The 23112-nt window shown below is 60.9% G+C and overlaps 1 protein-coding gene across 13 annotated transcripts in view; it reads left to right on the top strand.

Annotated features, from left to right (window-relative positions):
- Positions 1-23112, top strand: part of ARHGEF10L (Rho guanine nucleotide exchange factor 10 like) — a 153619-nt gene that overhangs the window by 12709 nt on the left and 117798 nt on the right. The window contains exon 1 of one of the 13 annotated variants that reach the window (XM_065929914.1): positions 11518-11780. The exons of 11 other annotated variants lie outside the window; for them this stretch is intronic. The gene's annotated coding sequence lies outside the window, so the exon portion shown is untranslated. Of the gene's footprint in view, positions 1-11517; positions 11781-20747; positions 20988-23112 lie in introns of those variants that run through there. One more of the 13 variants, XM_065929913.1, reaches the window with a different exon arrangement.

Genomic DNA, 23112 nt, shown 5'->3' on the forward strand with positions numbered 1-23112 from the left:
GCCGAGGATATCGGTGCTCAGATAGACCGCTAGGCCTGGCGTCTGGAAAAAGCAGATAGTAACGGCTGGCGTTTTGGAGAGCGCTGCGGGTCGATGCTCATACTGACGCGGGGCAGGCTCGGCGGCGGGCACGGGTCTCAGGGGGCTCCTTCAGTCCTCGGCCACCCTGACGAGGGGCCTGTGTCATCAGCTCAGGTGGGTTATGTCGCCTGCCCAGAGGATCAGACGCAGCATGGCTCATCCTGGCCCTACTTGCCCCAGAGCCCCGGCTCTCACCCCTGTACCCTGGAGCCATGCCACCCCTTTCGGTGCCTGGCCTGGCTGCGCCCCCGATGGCCCCTGGCAGCAGGACCCCACACGGTGGGGACTCGGGGCAGGCGGCGGCTCGCTCGGCCAGAGTATAGATTATGCCCACCCCCGGGTCAGAGCCTGCGCTGAGCCATGGGCTTCACCTTTCTCTGACCTGCTGGCCGAGAGGGGCCCATCTGCCAAGGGGTTCACTTGCCACCAGCCTGCCGGGAGGGCGGCCTCCCCACCGCCTTCGTGCGGGGACAGCCCGGGTCCGGGGCAGCGCAGTGGCTTGGGGTGACCCCTGTGCACGGCTGCACTTGGGGCCTGAGGCGGGGCGGCGTTTCTGGGGCTGAGCCCCCTGCTCCCCGAGAGCCTGGCCTCCACAGGACCCCCTCCAGCGGCTCCTGATTGGGGTGCGTCCCCGAGTCCAGCCCTGAGCGAGAGGCGGGAGGCGGCTCCCGTTACTGCCCTCTCTGCACTGTTTGAAGTGGGCAGGCTCGGCGCGAGCTTTAAAAATGTGGGCTTTTTATTCAATTTCCCTAGGAAAACAGTGGTTTAAATTAAGTAGAGGAATAACAGTCTCTGGAAATTGAAGAATATTCCTGAACCCAAACATTACTCAGAGCCTTTGAATTTCTTTTAAAATCAGGATTTATTTTACTTCTAAATCATGCATGTATTTTGTGACCGTTGAAGGGAACTTGGAAAGTTCAGGGAGAAGACGTTTAACTTCGCCCTTCGTTGCACCCCCTGAAGACAGCCTCTCTCAGCCCCGCGGCGCGTGGCCTTCGTTTGATCAGCGGTTCATCTGCTCAGTCGGCAGGCACCTCTCCAGGGCCCACGAAGGGCCGGGTCTGGGCTGGACCTGGGAGGGGGTGCAGGGCGGCGGCGCCCCGCTCCTCCCAGGCCTCCTTCTCTGCCGCGCCTGAATCTCTTTCCCCGTCTGTGAAAGGGGGTCACACGAGTAGGCTGCTCAGGACAGTGCCTGGCCCCCACCAGAGCCTGGCCGCGTGGCCCGCTGTCACCACAGTGGGGACCTCCCCGTGGGCCTTTCGTGACGGCGGAGGAGACAAAAGCCGGAGAAATCAAACAAGGCAACAGGGTAAACGATGTCATGAAGCTCGTCCTTCGAAGGAAACAACCTCATGTGATAGGACGGGAATACTGGGACGGGGGCGGCGTTGGCAGAGAAGTGGCTGTGTGTGGGACTAGTGCTGCGGAATCTTAGCTCGGGTGGTCAGGGGGCCTCTCTGAGGGGAGGCATCTAAGCTGAGTCTTTGTTAAAAGATGTTTTATTTTCAAGTTTTTTGGCCACACCACGTGGCAGGTGGGATGCTAGTCCCCTGGTCAGGGATCGAACCGTGCCCCGTGCACTGGGAGTTTGGAGTCTTAACCACTGGACCCCTGGGAAGTCCCCAGGCTGAGTCTTGAATGGCAAGGGGACCCCTCCTCCTCCCCCTGCTCAGAGCCAAGAGGAGTGTTCCAGGCTGGGGCACAGCAGGTGCAAAGGCCCCGAGGCCAGAACGATCCGGCTGGTTAGCAGCAGGTGGGGGGCGGGCGCAGTGTGAGGGGCCGTGCAGGGCCCTTCGGATCACGGATCACGGCAGGTTAGGATGTTTAATCCAGGTGCAACAGGAAGCCGTCGGCAGTTTTTCTTTAGTTACCCGTGAATACCTTATTAATGAAATATGATCCCCAAGACTTCAGCTATTAACAGCGCTGGAAAGAAGCTTACCTTTTTCCAGATAATTTATTCAGAAATAAACCGAGCGCCTGTGACATGGAAGCTCTGGAGTGGGTGCCGGGGGGTGAGGGCCGCACGCACGGATGGGAAAGGGGAAGCCTTGCCCGCAGGTGGCCGTGTGCCCCCAGCCCGTCCCTCCAGCCCTCCACGGCCCGCTGGAGCCTGATGGGCGCCGACGTACCTCGGGGAGGGGCCCCCTGGCTGCAGGAAGAGAAGCGGCTGGGGGCTGCGTGGACTCGGGCCCGGGTGAAGGGCGAGCGAAGCCGGGGTGTGAGTGGAGGCCACGCAGCTGGAGAGAAGTGGTTGCATGCAGGTTGCTTATCAGAAAAAGGCAGCTGGGATTGCTGGTGGATTGGTCATGGGGTGAGGGAAAGAGGGATCAAGAGGAGTGAAGACTTCTGGAATCTTCTTTTGAGTGTCCGGTGGGTGGTGATGTCATTAAGAAAAGGTGGTTCAGAGGAGACTGGAAGCACAGCTTTGGGGAATCCAAGAATCCAGTTGGGGTCAGGCGTGAGAGGCTGGCTTGAAGTCCAGGAGCGACGTGGGGGCCCCTTGGTTGGGTGTCACTGGCATATAGGTGGTGCAGGCGGGACCACGCAGGGGTCAGGGGGGTCCCGGAGGCTGGGGGAGGCGGCTGGGCGCTCCGGGAAGGGAGAGTGGGGTGTCTGGGAAGCTGGCACGATGCCCGGGACCGCCGCGGTGCAGAGCTGGTAGTCGCCACGGCCGCAGGCTGTTGAGAGTGCAAGTCAGACCAGCCGGAAGCACAGAGGCAGTGTGGGCCTCTACTGTCAGAGCGCCTCTGGGAGATTGAGGGGCTGGAGTCTGAAGTGGGAGAGGCTGAGGGGCCAGGAGGGGACCAGGTGTCGAGATGCTGGCCGAGCGAAGAGCAGTTGGGAAAAGATGTCCCCATGGAGGGAAGTGGCTTGTGCTGGGGGCCAGGCCTGCTTCAGGAGGGCGCAAGGCACAGCCGGGCAGGAGCCAGGTCTGTTTCGTTCTTTAACTTTTTGGCTTCACCCTGAAGCATGTGGGATCTTAGTTCTCCCACCAGGGATCAAACCTGGGCGTGCATTAGCTGGTGCAGTCTTAACCACTGAGCTGCCAAGGACGTCCTCAGGAGCCTGTTCTTTAGACAGAGAGAGGGCGGACCCCGGTGTGATGACGTGGGGGTGGTGGGGTGAGGCGCTGGGCCCTTGATGGGAGTTCAGTTCAGTTCAGTTCAGTCGCTCAATCGCGTCCGACTCTTTGTGACCCCATGAATCGCAGCACGCCAGGCCTCCCTGTCCATCACCAGCTCCCGGAGTTTACTCAAACTCATGTCCATTGAGTCAGTGATGCCATCCAACCATCTCATCCTCTGTCGTCCCCTTCTCCTCCCGCCTTCAATCTTTCCCAGCATCAGGGTCTTTTCAAATTAGTCAGTTCTTCGCATCAGGTGGCCAAAGTATTGGAGTTTCAGCTTCAACATCAATCCTTCCAATGGATATTCAGGACTGATTTCCTTTAGGATGGACTCGTTGTATCTCCTTGCAGTCCAAGGGATTCTCGAGTCTTCTCCAACACCACAGTTCAAAAGCATCAATTCTTCGGCACTCAGCTTCCTTCACAGTCCAACTCTCACATCCATACATGACCACTGGAAAAACCAAGCCTTGACTAGACAGACCTTTGTTGGCAAAGTAGTGTCTCTGCTTTTTAATATGCTGTCTAGGTTGGTCATAACTTTTCTTCCAAGGAGCAAGAATCTTTTAATTTCATGGCTGCAGTCACCATCTGCAGTGATTTTGGAGAACAAGAATATAAAGTCAGCCACTGTTTCCCCATCTATTTGCCATGAAGTGATGGAATTGGATGCCATGATCTTAGTTTTTTGAATGTTGAGTTTTAAGTCAGCTTTTTCACTCTCCTCTTTCACCTTCATCAAGAGACTCTTTAGTTCTTCTTTGCTTTCTGCCATAAGTGTGGTGTCATTTGCATATCTGAGGTTATTAATATTTCTCTTGGCAATCTTGATTCCAACTTGTGCTTCTTCCAGCCCAGCATTTCTCATGATGTACTCGGCATATAAGTTAAATAAGCAGGGTGACAATATACAGCCTTGACGTACTCCTTTTCCTATTTGGAACCAGTCTGCTGTTCCATGTCCAGTTCTAACTGTTGCTTCCTGACCTGCATACAGATTTCTCAGGAGGCAGGTCAGGTGGTCTGGTATTCCCATCTCTTTCAGGATTTACACAGTTTCCCATCCCAGCTCCTTGATGGGAGCAGGGATGCTTTTAGGAAATGGGAGAAGAGGGGGTAGATTTGGATTGCACAGAAGGAAGGCTGGAGACAGTCCCAGCGGACAGCCTCATGTTTCCCAATGAAACCTTGAGCGGAGGGTGGTGAGGTAAGGGCCACGAGGACTGTGAGGGTGAGAATGGGGAGGGTGTGGGCCCCCTGGGAGACGTTATCCTGCAGCCGCTAGAGGAACGGGCAGAGATGCCTGGGTCCCCACGGTTGGCGGAAGCAGTGTCTGACCCCCGTTGTGTGGAGAGAAGGGAGCAGAGAGGTCGGCGGCTGGTCTGAGATGGCGCAGTGGGGCTGAGCCCCCGTTCCCTGCCTCCACGGGGTCCGTGTTCCCCAGGGCACTGGGCGGCTGGGTCGTGGGACAGAGGTGGCAGATGAGGGCAGTGTCTGAGCCGGTCAGGAGAGTAGTGTCTAGGCGCTCGGAGGACCCTGCGGAGGACCCATCACGCCCGCCTCCCACTTGCCTTCCCCTGAGGTCCAGTGCAAGGAACCCCCTTCTCCTGCCAGACCCTGAACCCCGCCCCCTGGGGGGCCTGACCCCCGAGTCCTCACCGTGGGTGAGCTGCGGGTGCTGCTCCCGTGCTCACCGTTCAGGGGAGGGGGCGAGGCCCGTGAGCTGAGGTGCCCCCGGCAGGGCAGGCCCGCACCAGCCTCCAGGGGTGAGGGCACGCGGCCAGCGAGCCGGCTGCTTCCCCCAGTGCTGTGCGTTTGCAGAGGAGGATGCCGGAGCTCATGGGTTTGATAAGTTGCTTTCATCTGCTTGTCCTCGCGTTCCTCCCCGCCTGGCGCATTTGTATCGGACACTTACTAGGAGCTGGGTGCTGGGCTCGGAGCTGGAGATGAGTGAGATACGGTGACCGCGTGTCCGGGGTGGGTGTGGGGACAGGAAGGTAACTGATGCGGGGGAGGCGCCTGACTGCCAGAGGTGCTCAGGGAACTTTCCCGGGGGGGGGGCGCTGGGCGGAGCAGGGAGCCGGTGCAGGGAGGCGGAGGCGGCCCAGGTGTGTGCAGGCGCTGGGCTGAGCGCGCTGTCCCGCCCTGCCTGGCAGAGGAGGTGTGGCCCGGGACTCCGTCTTACTAGGAGCTCAGTGTTGGCCACGGGAGCCGTTGGAGAGTTTCAGTCTGGGGAGGGACGTGCTCAGCGTGCTCAGAACTTGCTGTCCTGGGTGGAGACCGAGCTGGGAGGGACAGGAGAGGTCAGGGAGACCTGCAGAGGCTGCCACAGGCGCTCTGACTCCTGGGTCGTTGTTTGAACTCTGCTGCCTCCTCCGTGCTTCCCAGACGCTGCTCGTTTCTCTTGACTCGGGAGGTTCCTGAGACTCAGAGAGGTTAAGCAACTTGCCTGAGGTCACACAGCATGGCAGGGCATCCAGGTAGTGGTTCCTCAAGTGAAACAACCAGAGTCTCAAGGGTGGAAGCAGGTGGTGAGTAACTTCCGGAGAGGGGCTCACCGGAGCTCCCGTGGACCATCACCATCTGCAGCCCCCGTGCCTTTAAGTGTTGCCCTTTGGGTCTCCGAGGATGGGTGGCGCCCTGGGTGGGGGGAGGAGCTGGGTCACTGCGGGGAGCTGGGAACCTACCTTCCCAGGAGCCGGAGCAGGTGTTTAAGCAGTTTCCTGGGGCGTTGGCTCCCTCCCCAGTGACTGACTGGAAAACTCTGGGGCTGGGCCAGGTTATGTGAGGCCTGCGGGGGCAGCAGCGGTCTCCAGGGGGGGCGGGGGCGGTCTCGGGGGGGGGGGGGGCGGCTGTGTTTTACTGACGCCAGGCAGAGGCCTCCTCCTGGGGGCAGGGAGACACAGGGAGGAGGTCCCAGGGCCCCGTCTCTTGGGGCGGCTGTCTCGGCTCTCTGGAGTCTTGCTTTACCCCACCTGTGAGGCAGGGATGATACTAAACGTGCTTCCAAGGGAGTGAAAAAAATAAGCGGTGTTTGCTGAATGTGCCGGGCAGTACACATTGTCTTCTTTCGGTTCTTTGTGGCAATCTTTTCAGGTTTGTAGGGTTATTATCTCCATTTTACAGATGAGGCAGCTGAAGATCAGAGAGGGTAAGTAATTTGCCCAAAGTCACACAGCTCGCAAGTGACAGAACTTAAACCTTGATCTGCCTGACTCTGGAGCCTTCCCCTGAAACCCTTCTGGGCCCCGTCAGACGTCCTTGGCAAATCACCTGATAGAGTCCTGAGGGGCTTCTGCGTTCTGGCCACCCCACTTTGGGGGCACCCCAAATCTGGTCCAACCCCTTAAGGTTTATCACAAGGCCTCGGAGCCCCAGTGGCCCGAAGCCCCTTGCTCATCATTTCATGAGCTTCCCAGGTGGCTCAGTGGTAAAGAATCTGCCTGCTAATGCAGGAGACGCGGGTTCGATCCCTGGGTCAGGAAGGTCCCCTGGTTGAAGGAAATGGCAACCCGCTCCAGTATTCTGGCCTGGGCAATCCCGTGGACAGAGGAGCCTGGCGGGCTACAGTCCATGGCTTCACAAAGACATGACTGAGCAGCTAAACAGCAGCATCGCTTCCCCGCCACTTGGGGGCAGCATTCCAGAGATTCTGGCCTGCTCTTTTACTGCCCAGGGCCTCAGGAAGAGCCTGGGCCTGGGGCCCCAGCCCCTGGGTTCTACTCCCACCCCTTCCTCAAACCAGCCAGGAGAGCCTGGGCAACATTTCACCCTACCCCTACCTTCACCCTCAGCCTCAGTTTTCTTTTCTGCAAAACGGGCAGATGGAGAGTCTAGGCTCTCTCAATCTACGAATATGAGGTTTCCCGTGTCCAGGAGTCTGAGGAATCAGATGTTTGCCACTTTTCCCTACTTCCCATTCTCTGTCCCTTGAGGGGAAGGGGGAGATTGAGTTGAGAAAACCTCTCAGGGAGCCTTATGGTTAGAGAGCAGCTTATGGTTTAAGCGCCGGCGGAGCGTGGGGCCCGGTGTGAGCGCCAGCGGAGCTTAGTACCCGGGGTGAGCACCGGCGGAGCTTAGTACCCGAGGTGAGCGCCGGCGGAGCGTAGTGCCCGGGGTGAGCGCCGGCGGAGCCCCTCGGTGGGCCCGGCCCAGAGCGGGCCGCTTTGTGTGTATCTGAATGGCAGACTCCCTGATAACGGGGAGGAGGGTCTCACTGGCTACACTGCAGATGTGAAAACGGAGGTCTAAAGAGTTTGACCCGCTTTCCCGAGGGCCACGCCATAGTTACCTGTATGTGACGCCCAGGGGCAGCGCTGGGGTCCGTGTGGGGTGTCTTGCCTCTCAGCCCATCATGTGGAGCTTTGGGCATAACCCGCCCTCTGGGCCCCCGCCCGTCCACCCACCCTGGAGCAGGGGTGACGGGCCGATCTGCAAACACTCGCTGGATGAGTCACGGTGGAGGCGTTGACGGGACCGCGGCCGGGAGAGCAAAGCCGAGCTCAGTCCGCTGTTGGCCAGAGCTCAGCCGCACGGGCAGCCCAGGCCTGGGGCGCAGGCCACAGCCGTTTACAGAGTCCAGGGAGAGCTGGGGGCCGTGGGGGCTGAGGGCAGGACGGCGGGGCTTAGGACTGGAAGGGCCTTCTGGGATTACCGGTCCGGCTCCTGGTTTTACATGCGGGAAATCCTAGTCTGGAGAAGGGCTGTGACCCGCCCCAGGCCCCACAGCCAGTAGCGGCAGACCCACGAACAGCAGAGGAGTGGGAAGCTGGACTCAGCCTCGCCTCCTGGCCGCACTCACGAGGGTGACTTCCTGCCCAGCCCCTCCCACTGCCCTCCCCACCCCGCCGCAGCCTCCCATCAGAAGATCAAGAGCAAGAACAACGATAGTAAATGAGAGGAACCTTTTTTTTTTAAGGATTTCTGCTGCAGTTTTCCTTTTTGTGATTGGTGTATAACTGCTTGGCAGTGTTGAGTTAGCTCCTGCTGTCCGACGGTGTGAATGAGCTCTGTGCACACGCAGATCCGCTCCTCTTGAGCCTCCCGCCCACCACCCCGTCCCAGCCCCAGGCCGTCCCAGGGCTCCGAGCTGAGCTTCCCGTGTGGCACAGCGGCCTCCCGCTGGCTGGCTGTTTCACATGTGGCCGTGTGTCTGTATCCACGCCCGCCTCCCCATTCACCGCCCCCTCCCCTTCCCTCACCGTCCGTCTGTCCTCTGTGTCTTCCTGGGAGGAGCCCTGTAAGCCCGTTGGGTGCCGTCCGGACCCTGGAGGCGGGCTGCAGGCTCATCCCCCCCGCCCCCCGCTCTAGCCCTGTGACTTTGGGCAAGGCCTGTAATCCCCTCGGCCTCCAGCTTTCTTCATCTGTCATGATTTAAGCAGATTCTGAGGTCGTAGCCCTTTGATTTCTACTCTGGCGCTTCGTGGTCTGACCACTGAACTGTTTTTTGCGGTAAGACTCTGTTAGCATGTTTCAGGACACAGGTGTTCCCCCAGAGCACTTCTGCAGACAGAAACGCTGATGCTGCCGGTTCCCTGGGACGGTTTACACTCAGGCCCTGTGGACTGACTGCTGAGTCTGGGGGGACCTCCCTACTGAACTGTGATAACGAACCCCACTCCAGTCTCCCCGGGATCCATGCCAGACTGTGTCTGCTCCTTCCATTCTCCGAAGCGCCCTCCTTCCTGGAGCGCGAGGCGCTTCATCACCGTCCATGGTGGAGACGGTAGGAGTCTCTGAGTAAAGCCACGCTGTCTTCCAGGGGCTGCAGGACTGGCTGAGACGCCCCGGCTGGCAGCCGCTCACCCGGGAGCAGGCTTGGAGGAGGGGAGGCAGGCGGCCGGGCCATGGGGGAGGCTGGGGCATGGCCCCCGGCTGCTGGACTGGCTCTGCCCCTCGCTCTTTGCTGACCGTGGACGAGACGCAGACCTCCCTGGCTCAGTGTCCACGTCTATACGATACGAGGCTGTGTGTGTTCTTTCTTTGTTCCCTTTAGGGCTGATGTTCTGAGGAGTGGGCACATTTGTTGTTTGTTTTTTGACCACATGGCATGCAGGATAGTTCCCTGACCAGGGATCCAACCTGTGTCCGCTGCAGTGAAAGCACAGATTCTTAACCACTGGGCCATCAGGGAAGTCCGTAGGCGTGGGCACATTCAGTACCTTTTGGCCTCATGCCTTCCCTTGCCAGGTCTTGGAATCATCATCCAAGATGCCCTGGTTTCTGTTTTGGCCGCGCCATGCGGCTTGCAGGATCTTGCTTCCTGGATCAGGGATTGAACCAGGGCCCAGAGTCCTAACCACTGGGCAACCAGGGAACTCCTAAGACGTGCAGATGAGACTTTTCTCTCTCAAGAGGCTCAATGTGCGTGAAGGTGCCAGATGCAGGCAGGTGCTCTGAGCACCCTGGGGACGGGAGTCAGTAATTCTCATATGTTCATGCCAGCCTTGCCCCGACAGCCTGCAAAGAGTGCCCATTCTTGAGCCTCACCCCAGGAGACTGCAAGCTTGTAGGTTGGGGTTGGACCTTAGAATCTACTTTTTTAAAAGTCCCCCTCTCATTCAGATTGTCTGAAGTCAGTAGTTCAGGGTCCACACTTTGAAAAGGGCTGTTAGACTCTTTGAGTCGAAAAAGGCTTAGGAGAGTGCCAACCTGCCAGACTTGGTGATGGCTCCGCGTGACCCTGTTCTGTGTTGCCCCCTTCCTTGGGCACAGCCTTCGGTAGCCAGCTACTCTGCTTCCTACAAGCTAGCATCTCCCAGGCCTGGCCGATTATCAGAATCTCCAGGAAGCTTTTGAACAAAGTGCGAATTCTTGAGTCTCACCCTTAGTGATTCTAAACCAGCAGATCTTGGCTGGGATCAGAAGTCACCATGTTTAGAGAGCTCTCCAGGTCTCTTCCTCATTTGCTTGTCATTCTCTGATGCAGTACTCTAGGCCCGGGGAAGGCGTTGAGGGCGTAACTGTCAGGTCAGACGCAGTCTTGGACCTTATGTCACATGTGCTACAGCCTGGTGAAGCGGGCAGAGTGATCACACAGGGATGTTCAGCCAGATGGGAAACATGTCTAGAAAGTGATTGGGTCAGACTAAATACTGGGCAAAGCTGGTCATCGTTCAGTCACTCAGTCGTGTCCAACTCTTTGTGATCCCGTGGACTGCAGCACGCCAGGCCTCCCTGTCCTTCACTGTACCCCGGAGCTTACTCAAACTCATGTCCACTGAGTCGATGATGCCATCCAACCATCTCTTCCTCTGTTTGGCCTTCCTGGGAAATTCCAGATTGAAGTAGAGCCCTGAGACCAGTGGCCTTGGGTCACTACTTATGGACTCCTGTCATTTTTCATTCACTTATTATTTTATCTACCTATCCATCCATCCATGTATTCATCCATCCATCGATCTACTAATCCACCCATTTCTTTATCCATCCGCCCATCACTCTTGAATCTCTACCATGTGCCGAGGGCTGCGCTGGGATGGAAAGCATGCCTCTGCCCTCAAGGAGCCCACAGTCTGGTGGGGGAGTCAGAAAACAAAGCAGATGACCCCAGTCTGGAGTGTTTGACTCAGAGGGGTGAGTGGCTGGCCCTCCCCATGGGCCTCTTGGAAGAGTTCCCTGAAGTTGGCTCGTGTTAAGGTTCAGAATGTAGATGGGCGGGTCCCAGGCGGATGACACAGGGCACGGCTTCCAGGCCGAGAAAGGGTCAGGGGGAGGCAGGTCAGTCTCATCCGCAGTGCCGCCTCCCTCGGTCCCGGCCTCCCCTTCACATGCCCACACCGGTTTCCGCGGCCTTTTGGAGACGGATCATCACCTGAGGGGCTTCCAAGCCTTCAGAGTTGGCTGCTGCAGGCGGGGCTTCTCACTCGTCTGTAGGGTCGTGGGAGGGACCTTCCTTCCCCCGCCAGCCTGGGCCTGGGGGCCTGGAGGGACTGGGGTCCAGCACCCCACCTGGCGCCAGCTCCCTGCCCCTCCCACTTCACGTCCCCGCCTGGTTTGAGTTCTCAGGGCTGAGTGATTCGGGCAGGCCTGATGCCCTAGAAGATTTGGGTCATAAGCAGGTGAATATTAACCACAGAATCTACTCCCGGGGAAAACCTGTTTGGGCTGGCTGCCTGGAGGAGCGCCAGGTTCTGAGCCTCCCGCCCAGCTGAGGGCTGGGATGGGCGAGCACCCCGCGGCGGAGGAAAGGGCACGTGCTCCGTTCCCCGTGACTGCGTTCCTCTGACGCTCCTGTCCCGCGGCCGGTCAGCAGCGCTGTGTCTGCTTTAGAGCGGGGAGGAAACAGGCTTGGCGAAGGCGGGAGGCTGCCTAGGTTTGCACAGCCGAGGGTGGGGGCGCCTGGAGCTGGGCCGAGAGGGTCTCCGGCAAAGCCATGCTTTCTCTTCGCTGGGCCCCCAGCGGTTTATCAGCTCTTCCGGGGGCCACACCAACGTGCTGAGGTTTGCTCTCTGGCTCCTCTGAGCTGGGGCCTCAGTGTCTCCTTTTGCCAGGTGGGAGCAGGCCGGCGTGGGGTTCCTGGCAGGCAGGACTGGGCCCAGGACACCCGAATGCAGTGATTCTGCAGGTAGGATCCCAGGGAGCTCTCCTGGGGCCTGGGCGGGGCTGTGGAGCTGACCGCCCAGCCAATCAGTAAGCCTTCTCTTGGGGACCCTGTTCAAGGGGGACACCCAGGGCCCCCCATCCCTGTCCCCCGGGAGCTGACCCACAGGCAGGGGTGAGGACGTAGGAGCGGGGCTTTGGGAGCGCGTCGTGCTGGCTGTGTGGGCGTGGGCAGCCTCGCCTGGCTTAGCTTCCACGGCTGCCTCTGACAGATGGGAGCCGTGCCTCGTGCCTCGTCGGGCCATCGCGACGGGGGTGTGGCTGTTCCCAAAGCTCCTGGTGGCATCGGTGCTCAGCTGCCCGCCCTCCTCAGGCCCTCAGGGATGGTCTCTCAGGCTGAGAGTGACTTGCAGGTCTGAGAGGGGCTTCCTGGTGATGCCCGCAGCCCCGGAGCGTGGGGTCGTCCTGCAGGCGTCGGGGGTGGGGTGGAAGAGGGTCCGCTCCGCAGCGGGACGGGGCGATGTGGGTCAAGCTTTGTCCAGGCGGGAGCGGGAGGCTGCCTCTGGCTCGGCCCTCCCCACTCCCACCCCCCAGCCCCGTGGGCAGCGGCAGCCCCGGACCCTTGGCCCTTCTCCCAGACCAGACAGTCAGAGCGTGGGAGAGGAAGTGACTTGCCCTGCGCTGGTGGGAGTTGGTGGCAGAGCCCGCCTGACCCCTCGCCCGAGGCCCACGGGTCCTGACGCTGCTCCGTCAGTTGCTGGGGCCGCGGCCGCCCGGCCTGCCCCGGAACCAGCTGTGACCCGGATATTCTGGGCCGCGTGACTCAGAGGCTGGCCCTGCCTCCGCCAGCATGCTTCGGGTGTTCCTTTCTTTGCTTTTCCTTAATACGGTCTCCCGTGGCGCTGGCCTGTGCTTTCTCAGGGCCCGGAGGGGCGGTGGCTTTTGCCCCGGGAAACGTGTCCTGCGGGGGTGGGCTGCTGGACCCTCGGCCTCACAGCTGGGGGAGTTTGGAGGGCGGCGGGCAGAGGCTCACTGCTCTCTGACTGCCTGACTTTGGGAGGTCACTGCATTTCTCTGAGCGCCCGCTTTCTGGCTCGGTTCAGTCCCACCCACATTTATTGAACCCCTGTTGGCAGCCAGGTGTGGCGCTAGGCATTTCGGGGGGAGCAGCGAGCAGACTCAGCTGCTGTCCTCTGGGAGCCTCGAGAGAGAGCGGCCTGTCCTGTGGGGACCCGGCTGGTCCATCCCGAAGTGCACGCGAAGCCCCGCACCTGGCTCCTGGTTCTACTAGGAGCTCAGCAATCCAGTGAGTCTAAGTTTGAGTCCCTGCCAGTGAGAGCAGTCTCTGGGCTTCCTTGTCAATTTCTGTCGCTTTGATTTCACACTTGTGAGCAGGAAAGCGCAGGACCTAATTCTGGAGGGACGGCCTTGATCATCCATGCACGTGGGCAATGTGAGTCAGCGTCCCCGGGGTGAGCTGAGCCGGCCGTGTTCCCCCGAGTGCGCTGACCTTGGCGAGGAGGATGTGCAAGCCAGGTCACATCCCAGGCCGTCCACGCCCGGCGTGCAGTGGGCACCCAAGAAGTGTGTGCTGAGCTCAAGAGGGGGACAGTGCCAGCCTGGGACACCTCCTGGTGATCGACACTGGGAAGGAGGGCCGGCTTATGAGCGTCCACGAAGCAGGGAGGAGCCTCGTCCTGGGAAACTCCACAGGACGGAACGAGGGCAGGCTTAGACCTTTCTAATGGGAGAGCACCGTGGTGGTTCAGACGGTGAAGAGTCTGCCTGCAACGCGGGAGACCAAGGTTCAATCCCTGGGTTGAGAAGATCCCTGGAGAAGGAAATGGCAACCCGCTCCAGTATCTGGTCTGGAAAATCCCATGGACGAGGAGCCTGCCAGTCTGGGCCTGATGTCTGGTGGCCCTCCGCCCAGCAGAGGGGAGGGCGCTGGCTGGTACCCGGCAGGCACAGTGGGGCCCGAGTCTCGGCCGTCCTGCCCGGGGAGTCTGCTGCAGCGCTGGGCTGGGGTCTGAAGGGGTGAGAGTGAGTCCCTGGTCTCTCAGGAAGCTGCCCGCCCTCAGCCCCCGGCTGGTTCCCGGTGAGGATGCCCAGCGAGACTTCCTGTGTTTGCATCCCGCTGCCTCGGGAGGGGCCCGCTCATTGAGGCTCTGCTGGAGGCAGCGTGGCTAGACCCCTCGCGGGGCCCCTGGCCGGAGCACTCTGTCCACCCGTCCCCCAGCTTCTCCTCTTGAGGTGCTGCCCCGGGGCCCCCGTCCTCCCGGCGCCCCCCGAGTGGGGTCTTCCCGGGCCCGCCCGCTCACCTGAGTGCTTCCCAGAGCAGACAGCCCTGCTCGAGGCCGAGGGACGAAGCTGTGACCGTCCCAGGGGCTCCAGGCCCTGCAGCCTGGGATCCATGCCCAGCTCCCCCATGTGTTGGCTGCGTGACCTTGAGCCCTTTCTTACCCTCTCTGTGCCTCTGTTGCCCAATCTGTAAAATGGGGATGGGAGTAGTTCCTCTCTCAAAAGGTTGTTATAAAGACTGACGTGGTCATAGGAGAGAAGGGCTTGGAGTCGCTCTGGGCCCTTAGCAGGAATAATTGCATGTCAGGTGTTGTGACTCTGATTTTGGTACTCCTCCTTGATGGCACCGGGCCGAGTGTCTGGGCCCTGGATTCCACGCACTCAGTCCTGCCTTCAGGGGTGAGCTCCTGGGCCAGGTCGCTGGGGAGAGGTGAGTCAGGGCCGAGGAAGGGCCCCTGATTCCCACTGGAGCCCCCTTTCCACCTCCCTCCCTCCTTCCCCCCTGCCCCGGGCCGTGCAGAGATGAACTGTATGTGGTTTCGCTCACTGTTTCAAGGAGCATCACTGCCCCCGTCTGTATTCAGGGCCAGTCCCAGGAGGCCCCCAGGCCCCCAGGCCTCCCCGCAGAAGCCCCCCGCCTGCTTTCAAACCGTGGGGCCCATTTGGGTCACCTTCCCCTGCTGGACTGTGAGTCCGAGGGCTCGGGCCGGTGTCCGTCTTTCTCACCACAGTGCCAGCCCAGCGGGGCCACGCCTGCACCAGCTCGCTGGAGGTGCGTGGTGAATAAGCCGTGTGCTCGGCTAGGCTCAGGGTCAGAGGGGAGGGGGGCCTCGCCCCTGACCCGGGACGGCGCTCCGTCTAGTGGTTTTTCTTATGAAATTGGAGGTGGCTGCTAGGTGCTGGAAACAGCGCTGGCTGCTGAGCCGGGGAGGGGGTAAGCCATGGTCCCCTCTTTGAAGAGGCTGCCCTCTCTGGCCGCTTCCTGCCGCTCTGCCCACTTCCTGTATTCCGGATGCCACGCCAGGTGGTGGAGGCACACGGGGAAGCAGGCCATGGCCTCTGCCCCGAGGTCCGTGAAAACAGTGCAGGTCCTTTGGAGACTTGGAGCCTGGTACACTCTGCCATGGCGTCTGGTGGAGGTGATTTTGGTCTCTGCGTCCCTGTGACTGATAGCAATAAGACGACCCTGAATTAACAGGCCAGGGTCTGCTCTGATCCTCAGAGGACTTGACCAGATGCCCCCGTGACCAGGGTTTTCCGTCTTGGCCCAGTTGACGCCGGAGCTGGACGATTCTCTGTTGCGGGGCTGGGCTGTGCGGAGATCCCTGGCCTCTGCCCGCTGCATGCCACTCGCCTCCCCCGCCCTCCCAGCTGTGACAATGCAGATGCCCCGAGGTGTTGCCACATGTCCCCGGGGGGGAAAGTCATCCCTGTGGAGAACCACCGCCTTAGCTGGGCCTGTGAACATGTAATTGTGTAAGCCAAATGGAATGGAAAATTTGAAATCCAATACTGCCTCCCTCCAAAAAAAGCAAAAGAGGAAAGAAAAAAAAAAAAAAAGCGCCCACAACATCCCGTATTCCTTGGGTTTGGCTTAAAATCCAAACATCCGTTGGGAGGTGGGAGGGCCCTTGGAGGCTGGAGCAGTTGTGAGCTTTGGCCCAGAGGCAGAGCCTCTGGCGAAATGGACGGGGCCATCGCCAGGCCCAGTCCTCTTGTTCCGAGCAGCTCGGATGTAGGGCAGGTCGTCCAGCGACCGCGTGGAGTCCATGGGACCAGCATCAATCCGTGGAGGGTTGAGCTGGAGTGTTGGGCTGTTGCGCTCAATCCCAGTTAAGCCCTGGCGTTCTCCTCCACCCCACGGGCATGGCCTGGTGTGTAACCTGTGTGACGTATGCCTGCGTGCACATGTCATCCGCTCAGTCGTCTCCAACTCTTGGCGACCCCACGGACTATATCCCGCCAGGCTCCTCTGTCCATGGGATCTTTCAGGCCAGAGTACTGGAGTGGGTTGCCATTTTCCTCTTCCAGGGGATCTTTTCCACTCAGGGATTGAACCTGCATCTCTTGGGTCTCCTGCATTGCAGGCGGATTCTTCGCCTGCTGAGCCATCGGGGAAGGCCGTAACGATGGATTTGTGTGATTGCTTAGCATCTGCCTGCCTGTGGGGCTGTGGACTTCAGGGAGGCAGGAACCGAATCCCCAGAACCTTACATGGAACCTGGCACGTGGCAGTGCTCAGTTTTTGTGGCATGATTAAGAGATATCGTTGGGTGGATCCAGAGAGATAAAGACTGGCTTTCCTGGGAACGTCCCTGCTGGTCCAGAAGTTAAGAACCCGCCTCCCAGTGCAGGGGCTGTTAGGGAACTAAGGTCCCGCCTGCTTCGGGGCAACTAAATCACAACAAAGACCAGCTAGGCTAAAAAAAAAACAAAAGCAGAACCCTGGCTTTCCCACCCTCCCCTTGAACTCTATTAGGTCCCCGGGGGAGGGTGTGGGGCCTGGAGACAGGCACACACATGGAAGGTGGACCCCTCATCACTCCCTTCCCGGTTTGCATCCTCATGGGAAAGGAGATGCTGTCTCTGCCTCTGACCGAGGCTTTGGCCACAGGACAGACCTCGGGTGAACCTGGCGGGGGCTCAGCCTTGGCAGGGAATGCACAGGTGTCTGTGCTTGCGTCCAGCCCGCCCCCCACGCCAGTGTGGCGTTGTGGGGCACCTGTTCGGTCTGCTGGCTGCAAGCGGGGAAGAGAGCCCTGGGTCCCGGAGCCCTGGGTCCTGCATGCCCGGGTCCATCTCTTCCCGCAGGTCAGCCGAGGATGTTTCTGATACAGTGTCAAGTGACAGTCATGGGCAGGCCGCGGCGGGGGGAGTCACTGTGAGCTTGTTGGCTGGAGGGGCTTGCTCTCCCTGAGTTTAGCAGAAGACATTTGAGCTCAAGCAAGGGAAGCAGCCTGATATCTGCAGCTCTCTGCAGGCCAAGTCTCCGGCCAGGGTGCTTTGCATAAGGGCCCCTCCGCAGCGGGCTGCGAGGCTGCCCCGCCCCATGACCGCGGCGTCCAGGCGTCTAGACGGCCTCCCTGGCGTCACACACTGGGTTTCGGTGGTCGCCATGTTTCACCTGAACTGAGGAAACTCAGCCTCACTGTTTCCTTTGGGGTCTTCTTCTTCCCTAACTGTGACCTCCCTTTCTGGAATCTTCACCTTTTTTATTTGGCTGTGCCTGGTCTGTGCAGCACACAGGGTCTTTGCTGAGGCAGGATCTTCACTGTAACACACAGAATCTAGTTCCCTGACTGGGGATCGAACCCAGGTCCCCACACTGGGAGCAGAGCCTTTCTTAACCACTGGACCACCAGGGGAGTTCCTGGAGTCTTGTCTTGAAAAGGGGCGGGAGGCAGGTGGAAACTTTGTGGAGCCGAGTGTTAGCCTCAGGGCCTGGCCAGGCTGTCCCCGAGCCTCAGTTTCCTCCTCTGTAAAATGGGCTGATTCGGTCCCTCGTGGGTGCCCCGCCCGCTCTGGGGCTTGGTGGGAGGACGGGCATCTCTGTGCCTCCCTGGCAGGTGCGGAGGACAGGGAAATCCTGGAACACACTCACATCTTCCGTGCGGGAGGCTGTGGCACGTAGTTAAAGGGGCGGCTTGAATCTTAGGGCTGAGACCTCTGGGTCCCCTGGAGCTCCACATCGGGTATTTCAGGAGACCCCAGATGCTGCCCAGACAGCTTGCCTCGCCTTGCTGAGGTGGGCTGAGCTATGTTTAGCTCCGAGTTCTGCACGGGTTATTTCTTCCTGCCCAGAGCTCTCTCGGGGAAAAGTGACAGCCTCTTCGCTGAGGGAGGCAGAGCTTGGGCCAGAAGAAGCGGCTGGAGTCAGAGTGGACCCCTGTGGGCCTCGACCGGGAGGCTCCCTCCACGCGGGCAGACTGCCCGTGGGGGCTGTGTGGCCCTTCCCGGGGTGCCAGGGTCCCTCACCTGCCTGCCAGAGCGGCCGAGGACTGCAGCCACTGCCGCCTCAGGGTCCTGTCCCCTCTCCCGGCCACGTGCTCTGGACTCACTGGAGCAAGAACCTGGTCTTTGGGGAGTGAGCTTAACAATAGTCCCACCCACCCCACCCCTCGTCTGATCACCACCTGGCGCGGGGGCCCGGGCCTCTTCCCAGATGGGTTTGGGGAGCCGCCTCCTGCACGGCTTGGCCCTGCGTCTGTGCAGTTCTCTGGGGAGGGGCCGTCCTGGCTGAGGCTGGGTGCGGGCGGGCCTGGCGTGGGGCCCCCCCGGGCCTCGGCTGCCTCCTCCCCGCCCCTGAGGGTGGCTTTGGGGCTGGCGTGGACCGGCCTTCCTCACTCACGAGCCAGTGTGTGTTGAGGTCTGCTGTGTGCCAGGCGCTGTCCCAGGGCCGTGGATGGAGTGGTGGACATAAACGATGATGTCCATATTCTGGACCAGTGTGAGCAGCCGGATATATAGACACCTGGAGGTGTTGAATGCCATGAAGACGGGGAAGGCAGAGGCAGAGGAAACGGTGTGCTGAGGGCATGCGTGTGCTGTTTCAGAAGCGGGTGCTTGGAGGGCGCCTCTGACAGGGGCCTTGGAGCAGAGCCCCGAGGAGCTGCAGGAGTTGTCCATGAGTACAACTGGGGAAGTGTGTTTCAGGCAGAGGAGCCAGCCGCTGCAGGGCTTCTCCGGTGGGCCAGTGGTTGAGGATCCACCTGCCAAGGCAGGAGACACGGGTTCGATCCCTGGGCCGGGACGATCCTGCGTGCCGTGGAGCAGCGAAGCCTGTGCTCCGTGATGTTGAGCCTGTGCTCTGGAGCCCGGGACGACAGCTGCTGATACCCTAGAGCGCGTGCTGCACCAGAGAAGCCACCCCAGTCAGCAGCCCGCTCACGGCAGGGAAGAGGAGATCCAGGCAGCAGTGAAGACCCGGCGCGGCCAAGAGCAAGCAAACGACGCTGTCAGTGCGGAGTCCCCGAGGCAGGGCCTTTGGGAGCCTGCGCGGTGGTCCTGGTGACTCTGGTAGAAAAGCTATGGAGAGAGGTAGGGTTTCAGGGCAGGGAGGGCGGGGAGGGACTCAGCGGGTGGGGTCTTGTAGGCCAAGGTGAGGAGCCCAGCTTGCACTCTGAATGAAGCGGGCGTTTGAGGGTTTGAGCAGAGGAGGGACCTGCCTGCTGGCTGAGAAGAGAGTGTGTCGGGCAGGGGATGAAGGGGCAGTGGGAGACCCGTCCGGGGCTGCCCTGATGGCCCTCGAGGTGATGGCGCTTTGGGGGGAGGCGGGGGTGGAAGGGGGAGTGGCCAGAAGTGGTCAGATTCTGGACGCGTCTGGAAGGCAGAGCCGCCGAGGTTGGCGGATGGGTGGCACGTAGGTGTGAGAGGCAGAGCGGCCGGGGGTGGGCCCGAGGGGTCAGCCTGCGCCCCTGGCCAGATGGAACTGCTGCCAGGTGAGGTGGGATGCTTGGGAGCAGGAGGGCGGCACTCAGGACCTTGGTGGGATGTCACGTTCCAGATGCCCCATAGACGGGGAGTGGACCTGCTGAGCAGGCGGACTCTGGGCAGAAGTCTGGAGCTCCTGGGGAGGTCAGGCTGGCGGTGTCACCGCAGAGATGGTCTTTAAAACCACAGAAATGGGAATTTCCTGGTGGTCCAGTGGCTAAGGCTCCAAGTGGCCCAGTATCTGGAGGTCCTTGGCCCTTCCTGCAGCTTGGACCATCCGTCCTTCCGCCACGTCCAGCTCTGTCAGACTGGAGTCACACAGAGTCAGACTGGAGGCCTGGCGTCAGGCCCCTCCACTTCCTGGTCCCACCTCCTGTTCCCTGGGTGACTTTGGGAAAGTTGCTTCCCCAGTGTGAACCTCAGCTTCCCCATCCATGGAAAGGAGGCAGTGAGGCTGCCTTTTGGGCTTCCCGGTGGCTCAGCTGGTAAAGAATCTACCTGCAATGGGGGAGACGTGGGTTCGATCCCTGGGTTGGGAAGATCCCCTGGAGAAGGGAAGGGCTACCCCCTCCAGTATTCTGGCCTGGAGACTTCATGGACTGTGTAGTCCTTGGGGTCGCAGAGTCAGACACGACTGAGCGACTTTCACTTTCAGTTCTTCCAGCCTGAAAATGCTCTGCTGATAGTATGAATGTTCTCGAGCCTCACTGGCACTGAATTGCCCGCGAGGTGGGCTCGGGATGGGGAAACTGAGGCGCGGAAGGCGAAAGGCTGGGGCAGAGTCCGTGCTGTACCCTGCTGGCTTCCAAGTGTGTGTGCGGGGCTGCATTGCGTGGGCCGCCCAGGATGTGACCGGGGATGCAGAACGCGCGATCGGCAGTCTTCCACCTGGCCCTTTAGCCTGGGGCCTCCTGCCTGGACCGGCTTGCTGGGGGCGGAGGGGTTAATGTGCTGTTTCCTAGCAACAGCCCCCAGGAGTCCCTGCTTCCAGGGGCCCGGTGGGATCCTCTGCCTGGTGGCCCACTTTGGGTGGCTGTGGAGGGGGACTGCCCCCCACCGGTCCTGCCGGGGATCCTGAACCCAGGGCACGCCCAGGAGGTCAGTGCGGGGAGCGGGGACGCTCGCCCGGGGCATGGACAGGGCCTCCATTGTCCAAGGCTCAGCCACTGGCCAGCCTCACCCCTGCCCGCGGCAGGAAGCCCATTGAGTGGCCTGGCGCCCAGTGGGCAGGGAGCGGAGCTGGCGCTGTTGAGGCTCCCGCCCCGTCACCCCTGCCCTCGGCCACAGTCCGTCTCCGTGACGCCTGGTCCGCGCTGCGATCCTGAGAGAGCCGCCCTGGCCCTCCCCGCCCGCAGCCCAGGGACTCCGCTCAGGGTGTCTGCCTCTCTGCCCCCTTTTCCTTGTCTGTTGCGGGAACCCAGCTGGGCAGACGCTGAAATGTTAAGCAGGGCGTCTGGGGCGCAGCAGTGCTCAGGAGAAACCTGCGACGACCACTTCCAAGGTGATCGCTGTGTGAACTCGTGGGTGGTGGGATCCCGGAGGTCAGGGCGGGCGTCCCTGTGTTCGGGCAGCCTGGCCTCCGTGGAGCCATCGGCAGGATGGGGCAGTGGGGGCCCCGGGAAGGGGACTGAGGCCTGTGAAGGCCCCTCGGGCGCCATCAGACGTCTCTCCTCCTGCACCAGCCTCTGACGGGTGACGGGAAGCAGAGGGTGAGTGCCTAGCTGCAGGGGAGCTGAGGTCGCCAGCTGGGCCGTGGCCCCCCTCCCGTGGCCGGGACACCCCAGCCCCGGGCTTCTCGGCGAGGTGCCCTCGGCTCCGTTCCGTGAGCGCGTCTCTGCGGTGGCCTGTTTGCGGGTCCCGCTGCAGCCCCTGAGATGGAAGGAAGCGGCCAGCCTAGGGAGGGAGACAGATCCGACGGGGCCGGTAGGCATCCCGGGGCCACCTGTGCTGCTTGAAAGCAGCCCTTCTCCGGCGGCAGACGTGGGCTCCCAGTCCAGGACTGCGAGCCGGAGCACAGGGCTGGGGGTTCCCGTCTGCACCACGTGGCGCGCGGGGGCCTGCCTCTCTGGCCCTCGGCCCCTGCCTCTGAAGCGTGGAGTCTTAACCGCCGGACCGCCGGGAAAGTGCCCCCCGCAGCAGGTCTTTTTTATTTTATTTAAAAAATTACTTTTGACTGTGCTGGTCTCCATTGCCATGCTCAGGCCTTCTCTGCTCGAGGTGGACGGGGCTCGTCACTGTGGGCCCCGGGCTCTCCCCGCCGTGGAGCGCGGCCTCGGCAGTGTGGGCGCAGAAGCTGTGGCCGAGTTGGGCTTAGCTGAGTGGGCTCAGCGGTCGAGGCGCAAGGACTGAGCTGTCTCGAGGTCTGTGGAATTTTCCTGGGCCAGGGATCCAACCCGCATCTCCTGGCAGGCGGACTCGACCACTGGACCTCCGGGGATGTGCCATCTCCCCCCGCAACACGCACAGGTAGTTTTTTAAACCAAGCTTGGGAAATACTGCATAAGATGAGTCTGGGGAGGCCTCGCAGAGGAGCAGGGTCCCCCTGGGTCGGGAAGAGCCCCTGGAGCAGGGCGTGGCAGCCCCCTCCAGTGTTCTTGCCTGGAGAATCCTATGGCAGAGGCGCCTGGCGGGCTACTGTCCACGAGGTCGCGGAGTCGGACACGACCGAGCGACTTAGCACGCTTGGCCAGTTTTAAGATCGAGTGAGGAGGGTCCGGTGCAGGCAGCCTGGAGGATGACTTCCTGCTGGGCCGGATGGACCTTGAACTCTAGAGGAAGGACAGACTGACAAGGGTCTGCTTAAATTAGAGCCTGGAAGACAGCTGCTGTGGCGAGCAGGGCTGCTGAGGGTGGAGGCAAGTGTGAATCTGGCTGCTCTTCGGGGTTCTGGTTGCTGAACTTGACCTGCTTGGCGGGCACACCCAGAGCTGGGCTGCTCCTTTGGATCCCTCTTGGCCTGAATGCACTTGAGAAACGCCACCTGGGGCTTCCCTGGCGGTCCAGTGGCTAAGACTCCGAGTTCCCAACGCAGGGGCCCCAGGTTCGATCCCTGGTCAGGGAGCTGGATCCCACATGCCGAAACTAAAGATCCTGCATGCTGCAACAGAAACCGGTGCAGCCAAATAAAATATTAACAAATAAAAATAGATATTAAAGAAGCACAACTTGGCTCTGGCCATCCTGCGCGGTGTCACCAGAAGGAGCTGTGTTCAGGGGGTCTGCCTGCCTGTCCAGTGCTGGCGGTTGTTCTGAGAGAGAGAGATGACCCCCAAGAGTAGAAAGTCTCCTCTGAGCCCCCACCCACGCGGAGGGCTGTGAGCATCACCGTGGTGACCGCGGGCAGGGGCGCCGGGTTCTGCCCCCGCAGGCCTGCAGCCCCGGGTCCAGGAGCGCAGGGTCTCCGTGGGGTGGGCGGGGGGCATGGGGTAGACTGGAACGGCGGCGCATGGCGGAGCTGGAGTGTGGACTCTGGTCTACCAACCGGTTCCACCCTTCCCACACCGTCTTGCAGCTACTGTCTGCTCCAGCCTGTGATGCTATTTAGCCGTTTTACCAATGAGAATGCTTGGGGCGTCCCTGGCAGCCCAGTGGTTAGGACTTCGCCCTCCACGGTGGTGGTTGTGGGT

The sequence above is a fragment of the Muntiacus reevesi genome, chromosome 3, assembly GCF_963930625.1.
Source record: "Muntiacus reevesi chromosome 3, mMunRee1.1, whole genome shotgun sequence".
Lineage (NCBI taxonomy): Eukaryota > Metazoa > Chordata > Mammalia > Artiodactyla > Cervidae > Muntiacus > Muntiacus reevesi.